The 20,147-nt window shown below is 42.0% G+C and overlaps 1 long non-coding RNA gene across 1 annotated transcript; it reads left to right on the forward strand.

Annotated features, from left to right (window-relative positions):
* The first annotated feature begins 625 nt into the window (after window positions 1-625).
* Window positions 626-11,464, forward strand: LOC141498510 (uncharacterized). Its single transcript, XR_012471665.1, has 3 exons — window positions 626-874; window positions 1,340-1,578; window positions 6,240-11,464. It is a non-coding gene; the product is annotated as an uncharacterized LOC141498510 (long non-coding RNA).
* Window positions 11,465-20,147: the final 8,683 nt, after the last annotated feature.

Below are 20,147 nucleotides of genomic sequence, written 5' to 3' on the forward strand. Positions count from 1 at the left end.
CGTTCTGTGGTTTGGGCTGCACAGGTGAGAGGGCTGGGGAGGGCCAGATGGAGGCAATGTGAATGTAGCTGTGCAGGGACTCACAACCTGAGCCCTGGCAGGAGGAGGTTCAGATTTCCCGAAGGGGCTGTGTAAGATGAGTGGGCATGACCTTTATTTCTTTTGGTCAGGGTAGGGGAAGCCTGAACCGGCAGGTCAGGGTTTTCAGAGGGCAAAGTTCCCAGGAGACAGGTGGATTTTGGCCAGGCTACCTGGATCCCGTCTCGTCTCCCCACCTTCAGGCCATCCCTGCCGCTGACCCTGGCCGCTGCCCGGGCCCAGCCGCAGGGCCACCAGCCACCGCAGCGGACCGCGCCGGCCACTGGCAAGCCCCGGAGGTCGGTCTGAGCTGAGCGGCTCCCTGGCCCTGGCCCTGGCCCCGGACCGGGAGGTGAGCCCTGAAAGAGAAGCCGGGGACCGAAGGGGCCTGATCGCCAAGGCGAGGGGAGAGCCGCCGCGGACCGGAGCCCCGGGAGCCGGTGGGCTCCGCGCCTGGAGGCGGCCCCGGAGCCGGGAGGGCGTGGCCACGGAGCGGCTGCGGGAGGATTGGGCCCGGGGCGCGGAGGGGCGGGGCCTCTGGGTCGGAGTCCATTCAGGAAAGGATGGGGACCGAGCGGTGACGAGAAAGACAGTCTGATTGGCTGGCAGCGAATAGGAGGCGGGATCAGAGATCAAAGGACCCGGGATTTAGACAGAAACCCACTGCGGGTGAGCGGGCGGAGAGCCGCCTCTAGTCCACCCTCCAGTCCGCCTCTACCTAGTTCTCAGCAGGCTTTGCCCGGCATTACAGTAGCTCTACCTCTGTGCCGCTTGAGCTTTCATATGGCGTGTACAGGTAGGTGAGCAGCACCTGGGTCTCCCGGGAGAGGGCTCGGGATGGGGGGCGGGGACAGGCTTCAGGGAAAGGGTCTCACGTAGGGAGCTCGGGGAGGAGAGCAGGAAGCAGGGGAAGGCGCTCGGGGCTCAGGATGCTTCTGCAAAAGAGACACTGAAGTCACCCAGCTGGGAATTTGATGGGGATGTTGGTTGTAACAGATTGGACCAGGCTGAGAAGGCTTCAGAATAATAAATTACATTTATTAAATGTCTACTGTGCCCTAGACACTGTCAGGAGCAGGATCTGGATCTTTTCCTCTATTTCCCCATCTGAGGAGGGAATTGGAATCAAACTGTTTGGAACTATATGTATAATAGGATAGGCCTAGGTACCGGGAAATAGAGGACAAGATGTGTGAGCGACCTACTGGAGGGCTTAGGGATTGAGAGCAGCTGAGCATTCAGACTTTTCTACCTCGTGCAGCCTTTTCCCTCCACCACTTTGGTCCGGGATTTCTCCTCTCTTCCCCTGCAATTCCACAAGGACACCTACTGGGCTTTGATACAGGACTTTGGGACCTGCTATGTCACCTGCCTGCAACTTCATGGCGGCCATGACTTGTGCGGGAATGGCATTGCACTGAACCTCTGCTTGGCTACACTGGATGGAGTCATGCCTCACACACTATGTATCTACCTTTCTTTGGAGAACCGGGAAAGCTGGTGAGTGGCCCATGGTTCTGTAGACTCCTCCAGCACCTCCTTATCTTCCTTTAGTTTCTGGCATCCCTCCTATAGGGCATACTGTGAGAACTAGGGGAGGGGGGAATTGTGGAAGTGGGAACATTCTCCTTTTCCCTTCCAGAGTCAATGAACCATGCTAGATGTGATTATCTTAACTGTGGACCTACTTTACCTCGGCTGAGTTCCAAAGACTCATAGAGAGGGAGTACTGCACCAAGCTGGAGATCACATCTGAACAAAGAGTGCTTCTCTGGCTTGGGAACTGACGGGTCTAGTGGCCTATGGGATTGGAAAGGATGTAGCTGCCTTCAGGTAGGGGATATAAAGTGGTGCTCCTTAAAGGATAAGGGGGAAGGAAGAAGAGAGGCCACTTATAGAGGATAACAAAATTTCAGGCCCTTGAGTTGAACAGGAATGCTTTTGTTTTGTTTTTTTTTTCCTTTAGAGGAAGAAGTTTATTTTCTTAGATGAGAAATTAACAGAGCAGCAGTGCCTCTATTTTTTTATGTAAAATATTTTAAAAAGAATATTTATTAAAACCTGCCTATAAAAGTTATTGATAGTCATGCAGTTTATAATCCTGCTCATGACATTAAAAAATGCACAGTTAGGAAATTACAAAATGATAATTTTGTACCATAGCCATGATTTAAAGCTAAAAAAAAGTCTTCCACAAACAATATAAAATTTCAGCAGCAAAAATTTGGTGTAAGATATGTTCATTTTATATAAATGCATCTTCATTGTGTACAAGCTTAAGGCATAGTCTTCATTATATATTTGAAATGACTTTTAATATGCCTCATGTTTTGAAGAATCAATTTAGCAGTGATTATAATATGTTGACTTGTCATTTTACACGTCTGTTTCATATTTCTGATGTTATAATGATAGAATGCAAATCATAACTAAAGAAAGAACATATAAATACAAACATACATGCATCTATACAGCAAGAGTTGAATTCTGAGATTTTTGATTCATTGATAGCCAACCAATTATTTAGACCTGTAAGCATATCATATATTTTCTTTAAGAAAACATTGTTGAACATTTTCTTTTTTATTTCTTGCAAGGGGCTGAGATTGGATGGTCTGTCCAGGACCATAGGGCCAGGTGGATGCTGGGCCTAAGGGGTGGGGGTGGGGGGCTCGGGGCCTCTTTGGCCCCAGGATCAGGGATCTGTCTGCTGCGCCACTCAGCTGCCCTACAACAGAGTCAAAGTGAAAGGAGAGAGAAAATATAGTACATGGTAGTGGAGAAATACAAAAGGAGGGAGTTGTGATCAGCAATGGCAACAGTGGAAAAATATGGAAGTAACTTTTGCGATGGACTTATAAAGAATGTGATCCACCCACAACAGAGTTGGTGGTGTTGGAACATAGACTGAAGCACATTTTTTTTATTATTATTATTTTTGGGGGGGGGTGCAGGGAAAATGGGGCTGGGTGGTCTGCCTGGGGCCGCATAGCAGGATGATCGTTGGGTGTCTGAGGCTGGATTTGGACCCGGGTGCTCCTGGCTCAAGGGCTGGTGTCCTGTCCGCCACCCAGCTGCCCCTACTATTATTACTATTTTATTTTAGGTCTTTTTTTTTCTTTTTTTGGTTTTTGCAGGGCAGTGGGGTTGGGGTAGCTTGCATGTCACACAGCTGGGTGATTGTTGGTCATCCAGGGCCAGATATGGGCTCAGGTGCTCCTGGCTCCAGGGCTGGTGCTCTGTCCACTGTACCACCTGGCCATACCTACAATTATTACTATTATTTTTTTAATTTTAATTTTTTTCTCTCCCCTTTACTTTATCGCTCAAGCGAGTCTATATCTTTTTTGGGGGAGGGGGTATTTTGTTTACTCTTAAACAAGAATATTTTATTAATGTATAAAAAAACATTATTTGTACACAATGAGAATATTAAATAAAAAAATAGAAAACATTGTTGAATAGAATAGTTACACACCTGTTCATTAAAATATTATATGTATACTCACACACACACATAAATTCAATATCTCTTTCCAACTATAGTAGAACAGATTGTCTACAAAAAGGCAGTAAGCCCATTAGAGTTTTGCACAAGGTCTCAAACATACAGCAAAAGCATTGCAAGTAAGAATTTTAGATAAAATTGTGATATACTTTGGAATGCATAACTATATAATGCCAGTTATACAGAAGTAAGCCATTTTTAAAAGTTTTGCAGCCAAGCATAGTATGGCATTATAGTTTGCTTAATCATTCTTATCACCTGAATTCATAAAACACAAAGTCTTGCCATCAGGGCCTCCACTTCAGGAAATGATTCAGATTTAGAAACAGAGCCAAGGAGCTCACAGGAATGCTTTTCAATGTCACTGATGCCCACTGTGCTTGTAACTTTTGAGACCTGGGAGGACCACTATCATGATACTAGACCAGAGAACTCTCCTACCTGGAACCACACCCTTGACTTTGGTCATATGAGTCTGGGCCAGAATGGGAAGATATAGTTGGATTTGAAGGTATGAAACTAGGGCTTCAGGTCAGTGATGACCTTCTAAGTAGCTGTAGCAATGACTTGGACCCAAAAGGAAGCCACCCTATCAGCTGACTAGAACATAACTATTTGCTGACTTGTAGGCCTTACTTAGGGTTCATGGTGTTATCCCCACATAGATGGGAGAGAATAGCCTCCACTGTGCTTCTGTCTAGTGTCTTACTCTGTATTCCAAAGGTATAGCAATTACTTTTTTAAAAATTGATTAATTTATTTTTTTCCAACTACATGCAAAGCTAGTTTTCAGCAATCATTTTTGTAAGGTTTTGAGTTTCACATTTTTCTCCTTCTCTCCTTTCCCTTCCCCCTTCCTCCTGAAAGTTATAGTGTAGGTTATACATTTATAACTATGTTAAACATTTTTATATTAATCATGTTATAAAAGGAGAATCAAAACAAAAAGAAAAAAGAGAGGGAAAAAACATAAAATAAATTTTATAAATTGAAAATAGTAAACTTTGGTCTGCATTCAGCCTCCACAGTTCCTTCTCTGGATGTGGATGATATTTTCCATCACAAGTCCTTTAGAATTGTCTTTGATTATTGTACTGAAATGAGCAAATCCATTGTACTTAATTATCACACAATGTTGTTGTTAATGTGTTCAATTACATAGTGATTAATGTGCACCTACCCTCTGAGGTAGCTACTAAGTAGCCCAGTAGATAGAGCAGTGAACTTAACAGTCAGGAAGACCTCAATTTATATTTTGCTCACTTCATGTAGCATCAGTTCATACAAGTCTTTCAAATGAAATTTTATTTAACTTTCCCAATTAAATGCAAAGGTAGTTTTCAGCATTCATCCATTTGCAAGTTTATGAATTTCACATTTTTCTGCCACCCCAATTAGAACTAGAATCAGAATTCTACCATCCTAGAAGAAGGGGGGGGGGGGGACACGAGAAAGAAAGAAAAACACAAAAGTTTTTAAAAAGTGAACATAGTATGCTTTGCTTTGCATTTAGAATTCATAATTTTTTCCCTCTGAATGTAGATGGCATTTTCTTTAACAGGTCTCTCAGGATTGTTCTTAATCACTGAAATGCTGAGAGACTGTGATCATCTCACAATGTTGTAGTATATGTGTTCTCTCTGAACATCAGCTCATGCAAGCCTTTCTAGGTTTTTCTGAAGTTCTATCCCTCATGACTTCTTACAGAACAGTGAAATCACATTCATATACAACTTGTTGAGCCATTTCCCCAATTGATAGGTGAATTCCCATGATTTCTAATTCTTTGCCACTACAAAAGAGCTATTATAAATGTTTTTGTATATATGAGTCTTTTATCCTTTCTTGAGATATGTGGTAAGCAATTACTTTTTGATTATTGATTGCTTCCTATTATTTGTCTTCCCCAATTTTTTGGTGCAAATAATTTATATAGCACATAAAGTATTTTGCAACTCTTAAGAATGCAAACATTATTCCATTTGAGTTTTATAGCAACCCTCTGAGGTATGTACTAGGTGACCCAGTGGATAAAGCAGTGAGCTTAACAGTCAGGAAGACCTCAGTTTGTATTTTGCCTCAGACATAGCTATCAGAAGTAATTTATCCTCTCTCAGTCTAAGTTCCTCATATGTAATGGGGATAGTAGCATCAATATCCCAGATTTGTTTTGAGACTCAGATGAGATAATAATTGTAAAGTTCTCTGCAAACCTTAAAACACTATTTGAATGCTAGCTATTATCATTAATAACATAATTTTTACAGATGAAAAAACAAAGCTTCTGAGTAGTCAGTTGATTTTCCCAGTCACAAATTTCAAAGTTGAGATTTGAAGTCATTTATTTCTGACTTCAACAAAACTTTATATACCAGGCTAAAGCTAAACTCACTTCTATGGATAAACCCTCATATTTTGTTTTCATTTAACAAACATTATTTGCTGTATGCAGAATTTTAAAAGATGATGAGGCAATATATAGAATGAATATACATCATTTTCTGCCTTCTCATCCAGTTTGCAATATAACAAGGGTGAGATATGATTCACATCTGGGAAAACTATAATGTACAATGATAATACCACTCTGCAGTAGAAGTGCCTAAAAGATCCGTAAAAGAGGTACAACTACAAAATCCATAATGAATTTTAGACAGGTGACCCTGAAAAGATGCCAGACTTGATGGTCAGCAGGACTGGAGAGCAATGTGGATGGGAATGGATCTGGTAGAGAACAGCAAGTTGACATCAGTCAAGCCATCCCACAGTTGAGCTGTCTCTCCTAGTCATCTTGTTCCTGGAATATATATCTTAACACATTTGACCTGGTGATATTTGTACCCTGTGTGGATCACGCACACATAATTCCTGTAAAGATTCACTCTTCCCACTGAGTGTGGAAGATTAAATTCAAGGTTAAAAGAGATATGTTATATTATTGCTATTCATGTAAAGGAGAAGCAGTTCTAGAGATCAGGTCTTCAGTCTGTCAGGTCAGAAAGTTCACATTCTGTTACAGACACATACTGGTACTGTGACCCAAGACAAGTTACTTAAATTCACAGTGCCCCCATGAAATTCCCAACACCATAAAGTTGTGAATATGAGGGAGTTTCCTCACTGGAAGTTCCCTAAAATGATAAAATCAGAGTTTTGGTCCATAATAAAAATGTTAATATAATATGTGCTAAGTATTGTAACAAATTTGGTGACAGTGAATAGAGTGCTGAAGTCAGGAAGACCTAAGTTCAAATCTAGCTTTAGACACTAGCTGTGTGACTGGCAAGTCATTTAACCTCTATTTGCCACTGAGAAGGAAATAACCAAGAACACCCTGTGGACAGTTTGATCTACAGGGTCATAAAAAGTCAGACATGACTGAATAACTGAAAAATAACTCCACAACAAGTTACAAAAATAAAATACTTTGTGAGATCCTGGGGGTCATGATAGACTGAATTGAACAAGGAAGGCTTTAGAGAGGAGCTGACATTCTGAATTGGGCTTTAAGAGTTGAATAGGTAAGGTTGAGGAAGAGACCCCTATTGTCAGAGAGAACAACATAAACTAATCTATGGAGGTAGGAAGGTTCGGGGTATAACCTGAAGATAACCAGGCAATATGCTTTCTTTGAAGCCAAAGGAGTAGAGAGAATACAGCATGGAGAGAGGTTAGTAGTGCCACATATTATAAAAAGATCAATAATAAGGAAGACTTAAAAGAAAAATGTCTTGGATTTGGTGATTAGTAAGCCATTGCAAACCTTTGAGAAGGCAAGCAATTGTTGGCTTCTCATATTTCCTTACATGCACCCACAGCCTTTGGGGAGTTGAGGTAAGTGGGTGCATGTGAGGAAACATAAGAAGCCAGCCAAGGAGATATAAGGAAAAATTAGAGACACTATAGCCCTATTAGTGTAGCCCAATATGGAATACATTTTTGTGATTGTCACATCACACAGCTGACTTAACTTTAGTTCACCATGAACTACAGCCATGCATAGCTTCCTACTCTTAGATTCCCCACTTATCACATGTCTGGTATGCTTATGCCATTTAATTCAATTTGACAAGCACTCATTAAGTGCCTGCTGTGTGCAAGGCACTGTGGTAAGATGGTAGGGTTACAGAGAAAAGACACAATCCAATCCTTGCCTTGAAAGGAGTTTTATTCTACCAATGGATACAATATTTGTAAAGATAACTAAGGACAAGGTAAATTGAGGAGAAAGAGAATACTGAAAACTGAGAAAAGCTCATTCTAAGAATTGATATATATATATTTTAGATTTTTTTCAAGGCAAATGGGGTTAAGTGGCTTGCCCAAGGCCACACAGCTAGGTAATTATTAAGTGTCCAAGGCCAGATTTGAACTCAGGTACTCCTGACTCCAAGGCCAGTGCTCTATCCACTGCACCACCTAGCCGCCCCCTGAATTGATATTTGAAGGAAGCAATAGTTTCTAAGAAGTATGTGTGAGAAAACATGGCTTCTAGGCATGGGGGACAAAGTACAAAGATCATAGGACCTTTAAGACTCATGATGCTGGAAGTTCCTTCATGATCACATTGACCTACTAGTTAGTGCCCTGTATGCTCTTCAGGTGCACTGCTACAATAACAACTTTCCAAAAGGCATGTTACTGCACTTCTTTGTTCATTTCTATGATATGGAAATAATTGAAGAGGAAGTTTTCCTAGCATGGAAAGAGGATATAACCCAAGAGTTTCCAGGGAAGGGTAAGGCTTTATTCCAGGTCAACCAATGGCTCACCTGGCTGGAAACTGCTGAAGAAGAAGAAGAATCAGAGGAAGAAGCTGACTAAAGACCAGCCAAAGCCTTAAAATTGTGCAAACATACTGTTGCTAGGATGTAACTGCGTTTGACCTAACCACTGTGAAAATTCATTCTGCTGTCATGTTTTCAAAATATCTAAAGCAGAAGCATGTCAATAGGATGTTCTTCTGCCTAAGGTTTTTTGTAGTGCAACGTCTTAATCATAGTCTACCATCAAATATCTTATAGAGTATCCTTAATGTTTAGATAGTGTATTAGCAGCATGCAATAATTACATCCTGTGTTCTCAAGCAGAGGCAGTCTGTTGCAAGGACCTTCTTGGCTGCCAGTTATCATAGGCTGTTTTAAGTTAGAAAACTGAATAGCAACACTGAATACTGTAGAGATGCACTTTGCTCAGTGTAATACTTGAGTCATTGCAATATTTGATTATCCATTTGGTTGTTACAGAGGATTCTTAACTGTAATCGATGGTTGTTGCCGTAATAGTATATTACTTGTATTTATACCTCTAATAATGGGCTTTATGTGCTAGATTTTAATATCCTTGAGCCTGGGCAAGTGCATAAAACATGGTTTACTTGCACAAAACTGATCAGTTTTGAGAGATCGTTAATGCCCTTGAAGAGAAGTGGTTTTTGTGGGTGTGAAACAAAAATTGGTGAGAATTTGAATTGGTCCCTCTTATTATAGTATTGAAATTAAGTCTACTTAATTTATCAAGTCATATTCATGCCCTGATTTTATATACTTGTATCTGTCAATAAACATTGTGATACTTGAAAAAAAAGACTTATGATGCTGAACTGGGGAAATATTGTGGAGTTAGTTTGGAATGTAGCATTTGTTAAGGGAAAAAATGTGAAATAAGCCTGGAAAGGTAAGCAGGAGCCAGAAAGTAAAAGACTTTAATTGCCAAGATTAAATTGTAATTATTTTAGAAGCAACAAAGAGCCATCAAAGATTGAGTGAGGGGATGACATGGTCATATCTGTGCTTTAGGAAGACAATTTTGACAGGTATGTAGAGAATGGATTGGAAATGTAGACTGGAAGCAGGTAGAACAATTAGGAGACTAAATGCAATAGCTCAGGTTACATGTGATGAGGATAGAACTTGACCTACCATGCTAGCCACATGAGTGGAGGTCCTTAATTTGACTCTAAACTCTTTGAGGCAGGGACCATATCTTATTTTTCTGCCATTCTTAAAGTGCTTTTGCACAAAGTAAATGATTGGTATACGTGTTCTATAACATTTTAAGGTTGACAAAATACTTTTCTTATAACATGAGTAACACAAATATTCTCAGCTTCCCCCCCCCCACCCCTGCATGCCCATTTTAGAGGTGAAGGAGCTGAGACTTGGGCAGGTTGCATGACTTGCTCATAGTCAACACAGCTAGGAAGTGTTGAAGCTGGAATCCCAAGACAATTCTCCTCATTTTAAGTCTATCACTCTTTTTACTCCACTACCCTGCCTCTGAAGAGGAAAGCATCTGCTATCCACCCCAAAATAGATTAGAGTAAGCTGAGGATGACAAGAGAACAATTCCAAAGCAATAAATAGATCAACAATCACAGGCTACTGCAAAGGAGAATGCACAGGAGCACTGAGGGAATTCAGAATAAGAGAGGCTCAGCATGAGCCAGAATTAGGAGAGGTTTCCTGCAATCAATGCACTTTGTGCTGGATCTTGAAGAATGGGCAAGATTTATATAGGCCAAGAGGTGGAAGGAGGGTCTTGTAGATATTAGGAATATCCTGATCAAAAATGTGTATGTGCTGAGCCAGTGAGAAAATTAGCTTGACTGAGGTGGCAAGTTTATATCATGGAAAAGAGAGATGAATTTTCAGGGCTTGGTGGATTTGGGAATAGAGAAGAAAGAAAAGCTAGCATGGAATGAAAAAGAGATGAGATGATGACAGAACTCACCAAGTAAAAACAAGGGCTACGCTCTAGTTTTATCTTAAATTCAGTAAACCTCTATTAAGCATTCATGTGTACATCTCTGCTGGAATTGGGATACAAACATTTTTTAATTATATAGCTTGTGTCATCAAAGAGAATATAGTGGTGGACAGGGAATGAAGAATAAAACATATACACATAAGTATGAATATGAGGAAGAATGTGATCATGCTAAAAAACAGAGAGAGCCAAAGTACTGTAGAATAATATGAGAACAAGATAACTTTCATCTTCTTTTGTTTTTGCAAGGCAGTGGGCTTGGGTGATTTGCCCAAGGACACACAGCTAGGTAATTATTAAGTATCTGAGGTCAGATTTGAAGTCAGGCTCTTCTGACTCCAGTGTTGGTGTTCTATCCACTGCACTACCTGGCTGCCCCAATAACTTTCATCCTGAGTTTGGGTTGGAATCAGAGAAAACTTCCTGGTAGAAGTAACATGAGCAACTGAAAGAAAAAAAAGACTTTTCATCTAGTGGAAGATGGATGGGAATGTATTCTAGGTAAAGAGATTGCTGTTCATCCTTTCTCAAAGAGGACCAGGACTTTAGGAAGGGAATGCCATGATTTGCAAGTGAATTGGATTTAAGTGAGGCAGGGCTGTGCAGAGTTGCCAACTTTACTTTCCCCTCCAGAATCATCCGGGTTCAGTGGCAAGATATTGAATAGGATAACTGTAGATGTTCCCAGATGCAATTTTCGGTTTGACTCAAAATGGCAAATGAATGGTCTCTTTTACTCAGTTAAAAAAAAATAATTCTGGAAGAGGAAGACCCTCAGAATTTCTGGCCAAAATATAAACTACTGTTAATTTACACTCACTGAGTTATCTGGGCCCAAAATTGCCAGGATGAATGAAAGAAGATGGGAGGGAGCCATTTTGGGGGGAACCAGATGTTTTACCTAGGATAGTGACACACCCTTGCAAGTATTTCTAAGTAGTTTCTTTTTTTTTCTGTTTTTTTTTTGTTTTTACAAGGCAATGGGGTTAAGTGACTTGCCCAAGGTGGTACAACTAAGTTGCTGTTAAGTGTCTGAAGTCAAATTTGAACTCAGGTCCTTCTGACTGTAGGACTAGTGCTCTATCCATTGAGCCACCTAGCTGCTCTCTTCCTAAGTAGTTTCAACTAAATTTAATGAAGTTATAAAACTTCAAGTATTCTCTTTCTTATGTTCTGTTCTGATAGAGAGCTGAGACCCTAAGGAACAGAAAGGGACCTGTGTATCCTGTAGAAAAGAATCTTTTTTTAAATTTATTTTTATTAAAGATAAAAGATATTATTTGAGTTTTACAATTTTCCCCCCAATCTTGCTTCCCTCCCCCCACCCCACCATGGAAAGCACTGTCAGTCTTTCCTTTGTTTCCAAGTTGTACCTTGATCTAAATTGGGTGTGATGAGAGAGAAATCATATCCTTAAAGAAGAGAAAAGAAGTCTAAGAGGTAACAAGATCAGACAATAAGATATGTTTTTTTCTAAATTAAAGGGAATAGTCCTTGCACTTTGTTCAAACTCTGTAGCTCCTTATCTGGATACAGAAGGCACTCTCCTTTGCGGACAGCCCAAAATTGTTCCCGATTGTTGCTCTGATGGAATGAGCAAGTCCTTCAAGGTTGAACATGACTCCCATGTTGCTGTTAGGGTGTACAGTGTTTTAGAAAAGAATCTTTTCTCAAAAAAGCAATTATGAGACTCATAGACTAAAGATATATTTTTCTAACATACATTTTAAACTTCCATTAGGATTCATTGAAATCCCATTCTGGGCAAAGTCCATGACTAGCAGCAGCCTTTCTTTTACATATCCTAATGGAGACATTATGGCCATTTTTTTCCACCTGGGACAAGAACAAATAGGATATAGTAGCAGCACAAAGGAGAATATGACTTTGGATACAATTGTGCAGGAAAAATTATTGATGTAGTCTTCCCTCCTCCCCCCACAGCATTGAGAGGGGACAAGGCTAGATGACTCTGGGTCTGGGGTTGACAGAAAATATGACATTTTGGCATTGAGAGAATGATGGCTATCCAGAGGAAGAAGGACCCTGTCTCTGGATAGAGCATCCTCTGAATGTTGGAGCCCTTGTTAACAGAGTGGTTGAAGATGGCGCTATAGAAGATGGATGGTGGCTGCCCAGGGAAAACATGGCTTCCTGGAGCCGGCATTCTTGAAAATGAGTTACCCAAGGGGCAGCTAGGTGGCACAGTGGATAAAGTACCAGCCCTGGAGTCAGGAGTACCTGGGTTCAAATCCGGTCTCAGACACTGACTAATTACCTAGCTGTGTGGCCTTGGGCAAGCCACTTAACCCCATTTGCCTTGCAAAAACCTAAAAAAAAAAACCCTTAAAAAAAAAAAGAAAATTAGTGACCTGAGGCAGAACACCCTTAGCCACATTAAAGTTAAAGCTCTGTACCTTGAAAAAGTCCTCAAGCCACATAATAGAAGTGACTAAACCCCAAATCATTTATACAACACATGTCTATTATAACAGTTAGAACATGAAGGAGTTCATATGTCAGGTCCCTTCTGGATTCATCACTCTACCCCCCCCTTTTTTTAGTTTTTTGCAAGGCAATGGGGTTAAGTGGCTTGCCCAAGGCCACACAGCTAGGTAATTAGTCAGTGTCTGAGACCGGATTTGAACCCAGGTACTCCTGACTCCAGGGCTGGTACTTTATCCACTGTGCCACCTAGCCACCCCACTTTATCTCTTTTCTACACTATGCCTCACTTTCTCCATTCCCTTCAATAGTGTGGCAGTGACCTCAGCCTTGTAGAAAAATGAAGCAAGTAATTACTCTAGTTACTGAGCCCTGAGGTTTCACACCTAAAGGACTCTCCCATAATCCTAACACTCTACATGAAACCAGGGAAGACTCTTTAGAGAATATGGGGTAAGTAAAGAAAACCAAAGACAGGTTCAGGTTTCAGGCCAAGAAAGTAAAGATGAAGGGACCACAGGACCATAAATGGAAAGAACCTCCAGGATCATCTTGTCCAATTTCTTCATTTTTAGATAGGGACACTGAAACTCAGGGAGGTTAAACTTGCTCAAATGAACAGTAGGTTACATTTCTTCTGACAATAAATCTAGTTTATCCTTTCCACTATAGTTTCAACTGTGTTCTGTCTGATATAGGACAAGTCACTTAATCCTGTTTTGTTTCAGTTTCCTCATCTGTCAAATGAGCTGGAGAAGGAAACAGCTACCCTCCAAGTAACAATGAGTGAGGGCCCTTTACTCAAATTCTAATCACTATTAGGGGCAACTAGGTGGTGCAATGGATAGAGCACCTACCTGGAGTCAGGAGGACCTGAGTTCAAATGCAACCTCAGATATTTACTAATTACCTAGCTGTGTGACCTTGGGTAAGCTACATAACCCCACTGCCTTGCAAAACAACAACAAAAAAGAACAACAAAACAAACAAACAAAAAAAAGAAATTCTAATAAACATTAGTCAATTCTTCATGATTTTATAAGGGGTAATGATTATTAGCAATTGGAAATACATGTTCATTTAATAATACATATTTGGTCAGTCATCTAATAATGGGTATAAGAATAAAGCAAAGTATTAATCCATATTTTATGTGGATTACAAAGAAATAGAGATTCTAATAGGAAGACCCTATAATAGACCTCAAATTTTTTATCAAATTCCCTAATTTACCCCCCCAAGATAGCTCTGGTGTGGGTCTGGACATTAAAGGAGAGTCAGGTCGAGTAGAGATATACTCACACATGCAAGGTTGAGTTTCAAGAATCTACTAAATTTATTTTTGTAAACTCAGACGTTTTATAACAAAAACTTGTCTCAGGAATGACCGGTTAAAGGAGACCCAGTTTTCACAATTTCCTGGGTAAATTCCAATATTTTCTCTTAGAAATCTGCCTACTTCTCTATCAGAAAAGCCTTTACAACCACCTCCGGAGTCACAGATTATCCAGGTCAGGGTTCACTGGAGAGACAACAAATTCATATAATGAGTAATAATACATACATATCCCTGATGGAAAAGGTCACCAAGGATATGTGAAAATCACTCCCAGGAGCTGGCCCTCTACACGAATCAAACCATACATATATGGGTGATGGATTGGTATGGAAAGTCCCCTCCCCCAATAGGTTCTTAGAGAAGATGTATAAAGCTTGTACCGTCTCATCTTGCTATCCATCTAGACTATCCATCCAGTCTAGCCATTGGAGATATTGTTTTATCCAACCTGTGACCCTGCTGACATATTGATGTTGCCAGTTTTAACATTTGTGTCATATGTCAAGTATTGGACTTATGCTGCATTTTTTATATCTGTTCTGGAGTGTCTAGGTATCATTCTCTATAAAATTAGGGCCCTGGAAAGAGAAGGTATCTCAGCTCATGAGGAAGGTCTGAGAATGTCAAGTTCCTTTAATAAAATGCTTTGGCTCAGAGCTCTGCCTCAATTTGTCTTTTGGTCATTCATGCTGATTTCTGTCCCCACATTAGGTCATGAAGAGTCAGACATGACTGAAAAATGACTGAGCAACAGGATTCTTGGCATGATGAGGCTGGTCTGTGGGACAGGATGCCCAAGTCCCAAGAGAGAAGCTAGGGCTGGATAACAGGATGCCTAAGTTCTGATGAGAGACAGGACTTCGATCCAGCAGGAGAATAAGGGCTGGGTACATTCTTAACTTGTTTAAGTTTCTTAGATAAATGAGCAGGGAAGTGTCTATGGAGGAATCTGAGGGGTGCCACAAAATACAACCTTGCCCCATAGGAGAAGAACAAAGACTTGCTCATGTTTCCACTGGAACTCCAAACTAGCAAAACCAGTACTCTCAACCCAGACATCCAGGTTTTGTTCCTTTGCCTCTACCATAAAACCACTCCAAACCCTCTCTTAGAATCCTGTGCCCCTGATAATCTCCTCTTTCCTTTGAGGTATAGCTAGGTGGTTAATTGGATGGAATGCTGTGCTTGGAGTGAGGAAGACCTGAGTTAAAATCTGTTCTCAGATACTTGCTGGCTGTGTGACCTTGGGCAAGTCACTTTAACCTTTCTCTTCTTCAGGTTCTTCAAATCTAAAATGGGGATAACAGTACCTACCTCCCAGTATTTTGAGGACCTAATGAGAGATTTATGGGTAGCCTATTTAGCACAGTGGAAGAGTGCTGGGCCTGGAGTCAAAAGATTAATCTTTCTTGGCTTAAATTTGACCTCAGACATTTACTAGCTTTGTGACCCTAAGCTAGTAACAACCCTATTTCCTCATCTGTAAAATGAGCTGGAGAAGGAAACATCAAATCACCCTGGGTATCTTTGCACTCTTACCAAGAAAACAAAAACTCCAGATGGGGTCATGAAGAGTTAGAAATGACTGAATAACAAAAAAGTGTAAAGCACAGTCCATTGCTTGGCACAGAGTGTTTAATGAATATTTGTTTCTTTCCCTGGTCCTCATATTTAACTCAGTTTTTAGGTGACATAAAACAATCATTTATCTTCTTAAAAATTAGAGGAGGAAGCTGAGAGATACAAAGTGGCACAACACTTTCTGAGTATCAGGATTAATCTGACTTCACTCCCTGGCCAGTGATCTCTCCATTAAATCAGGTTATGACATATATCTAAGTTGTTTTACCTTCACAGGACCCAGGTGCTCCCCACTCCCTCCCTATCCCAGTTCTCTTTGTAGTATAACCTTCTTTTCTGAAATGGTGGCTGACAGCATTGGCATTACCACAAATGAAGTCTAAGGATACCTCCCCTTTTAATCTGAAAGCATTTCTACCCTCCACGTGAATACCTGGCAGAGTGGACAGCCTCTGCACCTGTACTTGGTCCTGGCCTCTTGGTTAGAGGTCTCTGCCAGTTCTGTAATAGGAGCGGCAACTTCTAGTGTCACAGCATTCAAAATGACTGGCAGGTGGGTGTGGAGCTCCCTCCTCAGGTGCCCTGACTGGCTCCCATTCAGAGGCTGCCAACTTCCTCAGCAGAGAAGTCTGAGGAAGATGAATATAAAACTTCACCTCTGAGCCAGTGGATTGCTCTACCAAAGATGAGTGCCTTGGGACTCAAGAGAGGCCAGACCGTGTGGTCCAGCTTCACCTGCAATGAGGTCTCCTCAGATGGGGCAAAGATCTGAGACACTTCTGTTCCCTGGTCTTTTTAATATACTACGTTTTGGGGGGCAGCCAGGTGGTGCAGCAGATGGAGCACTCCTGGAGTCAGGAGTACCTGGGTTCAAATCCGGTCTCAGACACTTAATAATGACCTAGCTGTGTGGCCTTGGGCAAGACACTTAACCCCGTTTGTCTTACAAAAACCTAAAGACAAACAAACAAAATATATACTACGTTTTCTTGGCAGGCTCTATCCAGGAGAGCTGCAGAGGGTGAGGGGGGCTATAGGGGCTCTGTCAACGAGAGACAGACTCTTCTTTGCTGCCAACTTAAAGGAAAGGAAGCACAGCTCCACCATAACCATAAACACTCCTATTCCCCCCCTCCGCCCTATCTCCTCTCCAGCCTTTCCTCGCCCCTCCCCCTTGGACTCTGCCCCCCGACTTGCTTCTCTCTAGCCAAAGCTCTTCCCCTGCTCAAGTTCTGAACTCCCACCCACTGCAAGCCTCACCCTTTCCTAGGCCACTTTCCCAGCCACTTCCCTTGAGGACCCCCCCCCGCCCCCGTCACTCCTTCAGGCTTCTCTAGCGCCAACTCCACCCCCCAACCCCAGCCCTACTCCCTCCTAGTTTCGGGGGCCCTTGGCCGAAAGTTCACTCCAGCCTCCGCCGAGAAGTCCTCCGCCTAGTGGCAACCTTCCCGAACGTTCCGCAAGAGTTGGGGACCGCGCCCTCGATTGCAGGCCCCCGTGCACCCGCTGCTTGGCTCTCGACTGAGCCCCTGCAGGCGAAGCTGCCTCCAGCTTGACGGTCGAGACTGGCCGGCCTAGACTGCCCTTCCGAGTCCCAGCCGCGGGTTTTCCACCTGTGCTATGTAGAGCTGGAGGGCCAGGTATCCGGCCAGAGCTCTGCCAGCGCCGCAGATCTCTTTCCAGGTGTACTCCAACCTGGACGCTTAGAGAGGGCTACCTGATGGCCCTGGGCTCTGTGCTGGTCCAGGTCGCCGGCTCCGTGGCCCCACTTCGTGAGCTACAGGCCCGAGGAGTCTTCGGCTGGCACTCAGTGAGAACGTTCTGGGCCATGCCAGCTCATGTATTTGCAGCCGGAGCGTGTCCATGACCCCTACCTTTGTATGCTAAGGTTCCCGGGCTATGGAGCCAAGAGCTCAGCCTGGCCACGCTGGTAGTTACTGTGGAGTGGGGCAAGGTCTGGGGACACTGGAAGAGCCAGACTAATGTCCCTGTGTGCGTTTTCTGGGAAGAGGGGAAGCTCAATACCCACAGTATGGAACATGGACAACCAGCAGCCGCAGGCCATGCTAGATTTCGAGGGGGCTTGCTAATTGCTAGAGACCCTTTGCAGCAGATGTGGGACATTGCTAATGATGGTAATCTACTGGGCTCTCGCCAAGTAAAGCCAGTTTCCAGGTGATGGATAGAAATATGCTGAGCCACAGTAATCTTACTTTCCACCAAGTGGTCCTGTGCCAATCCCACTTGCAGGAATATCTCTGCTTAGGGTATGCACTCTGGGGTCCACTGGAAGGCTAGTCATTTGGGAGTCACTGCAGTCTGGTGTGGTAAACCACACATTTTTAAGACTGCAGACAAAGGGGCTCTGTTTCCCCGGGAAGGTTTTCCTGGACATTGAACAGTGAAAAGAACATGAGATTTAGGTTCTGGTGGCTTGGGCAAATCAGCCCATTTCCTCAATGGTAATAGTGTCCTGCTTACCTCATGGAGTTTTTGTCAAGTTCAAAAGAGAGGGATGTGAAATGTCTTTGAAGCTATAACTAGCTGTGTGACCCTGGGCAAGTCACTTTACCCTGTTTGCCTCAAGTTTCCTCATCTGTCAAATGAGCTGGAGAAGGAAATGGCAAACCACTCCAGTATCTTTGCAAAACAAAACAACAAAAATCCAAACCCAAATAGGGTCACAGAGAGTCTGATCAACAAACAACTCAACAAAAAGTATAAAATCAGCAAGAAAACTGTAAGTCACATATAATCTATATTAGATTGTTCCAAGAAAAATGTGAAACTCAAAACCTCACAAAAAACTATTGTTGAAAATTATTGGGGCGGCTAGGTGGTGCAGTGGATATGGCACTGACCCTGGAGTCAGGAGTTCCTGAGTTCAAATCTAGCCTCAGATACTTAATAATTACCTAGCTGTGTGGCCTTGGGCAAGCCACTTAACTCCATTTACCTTGCAAAAACTAAAAAAAAAAAAAAAAAAAAAAAAAAAGTAGTGAATGAAAATTATCTTTGCATGTAGTTGGAAAAATAATTTTTTTTAAAAAAAAGAGCACTGGCCTTGGAGTCTGGAGTACCTGAGTTCAAATCCAGCCTCAGACACAATTACCTAGCTGTGTGACCTTGGGCAGGTCACTTTAACCCCACTGCCTTGCAAAAAACAAAAAAACAAAAAAAAGAAAGAAAACTATAAAATACAATACAATTATAAGTTTGTTATAGTGGTCAAAAAAGATGGACTTCCCTGGAGCCAGCATCAGGTTCCCTTGACTATTGTTCATGCATTCCATATTTATAAGCATGTCAATTATATGCTTGAGGACCTGCCAGTCCAGCAGGGAAGATAAGTCATGCACAAAAATTCCTGTAGAATGTAGCAGAACATCAAAGTGTGTATAAAGAGGAAAAAAGTACCAAGGGGTTTAGAATGGGAGAAAACTAGTTACAAGAAATCACAGAATGCTTTGTGCAAGAGGTGGCTGAGCACTGAAGAAAACTGACAGCTAAGTCATTTGATATTTAAGTTTCACGGACTTGAAGCTGGAAAGGAAAATGCCCAGATCCAACCCATTCATTTCATGGTTGTAGAAAATGAGACAAATTCAAAGAATCAGAGCAGTAGGAGCTGAGGCAGAGAGGCAGCAAATCATGGACAAACTTGGGACATAGCCCATTCAGACATAACAAATAAATAAAATTTTAACAACTGGATAAATGGCACACAAAGTGTAATAGTAATCTTATGCTTAATAGTAAAGCATAAGATTGGAAAGGTAGCATGGGAACAAATTGTGGACATTGTATCTCAAACAAAGGTGTCAGTGGATGGAGGGCTGGGCTTGGAACCAGAAAGACTTCTCTTCCAGAGTTCAATTCTAGCCTCAGACACTTACTTAATGTGTGACCCTGGCAAGTCACTTCACCCTTCAATATGGCCTCAGTTTCTTCATCTGTAAAATGAGCTGGAGAGGGAAATGGCAAACCACTCCAGTATCTTTGCCCCAAAAAACGTCAATTAGGGTCACAGTCAGACACAATAACACACAAAAACAAAAGGTAAAGCCCCTATAATTTCCTCTCTCTCTCTCTCTCAAACTTGGGTCTCCCTATATCAACCAGGTTGAAGAGCTGCAGCCACTCTCAGGTCAATTTTCCACTATCAAAACATAGAAGCTCCTGTTTTGAACCTGAGCCTGTTAGCCAATTCTTAAGCAGCCTGGTGGCCTTCCACTCCCCTTCCAGGCGGCTCACCATATTTCATGTTGACACCAGTTTAATTCTACTCCTGGATTGGGTAATCCATGAGCTTCAGCCTCTTCTGTAGCAGATTATAAGAATGTATCACTATGACAGGTCCTTTTCATTTTCTGGATGTCCGACTGAGGAAATTTCTGAATCTCCTTTTTATTTAAAATAGGATGATTA

This window comes from Macrotis lagotis, chromosome X (genome assembly GCF_037893015.1).
Source record: "Macrotis lagotis isolate mMagLag1 chromosome X, bilby.v1.9.chrom.fasta, whole genome shotgun sequence".
Lineage (NCBI taxonomy): Eukaryota > Metazoa > Chordata > Mammalia > Peramelemorphia > Peramelidae > Macrotis > Macrotis lagotis.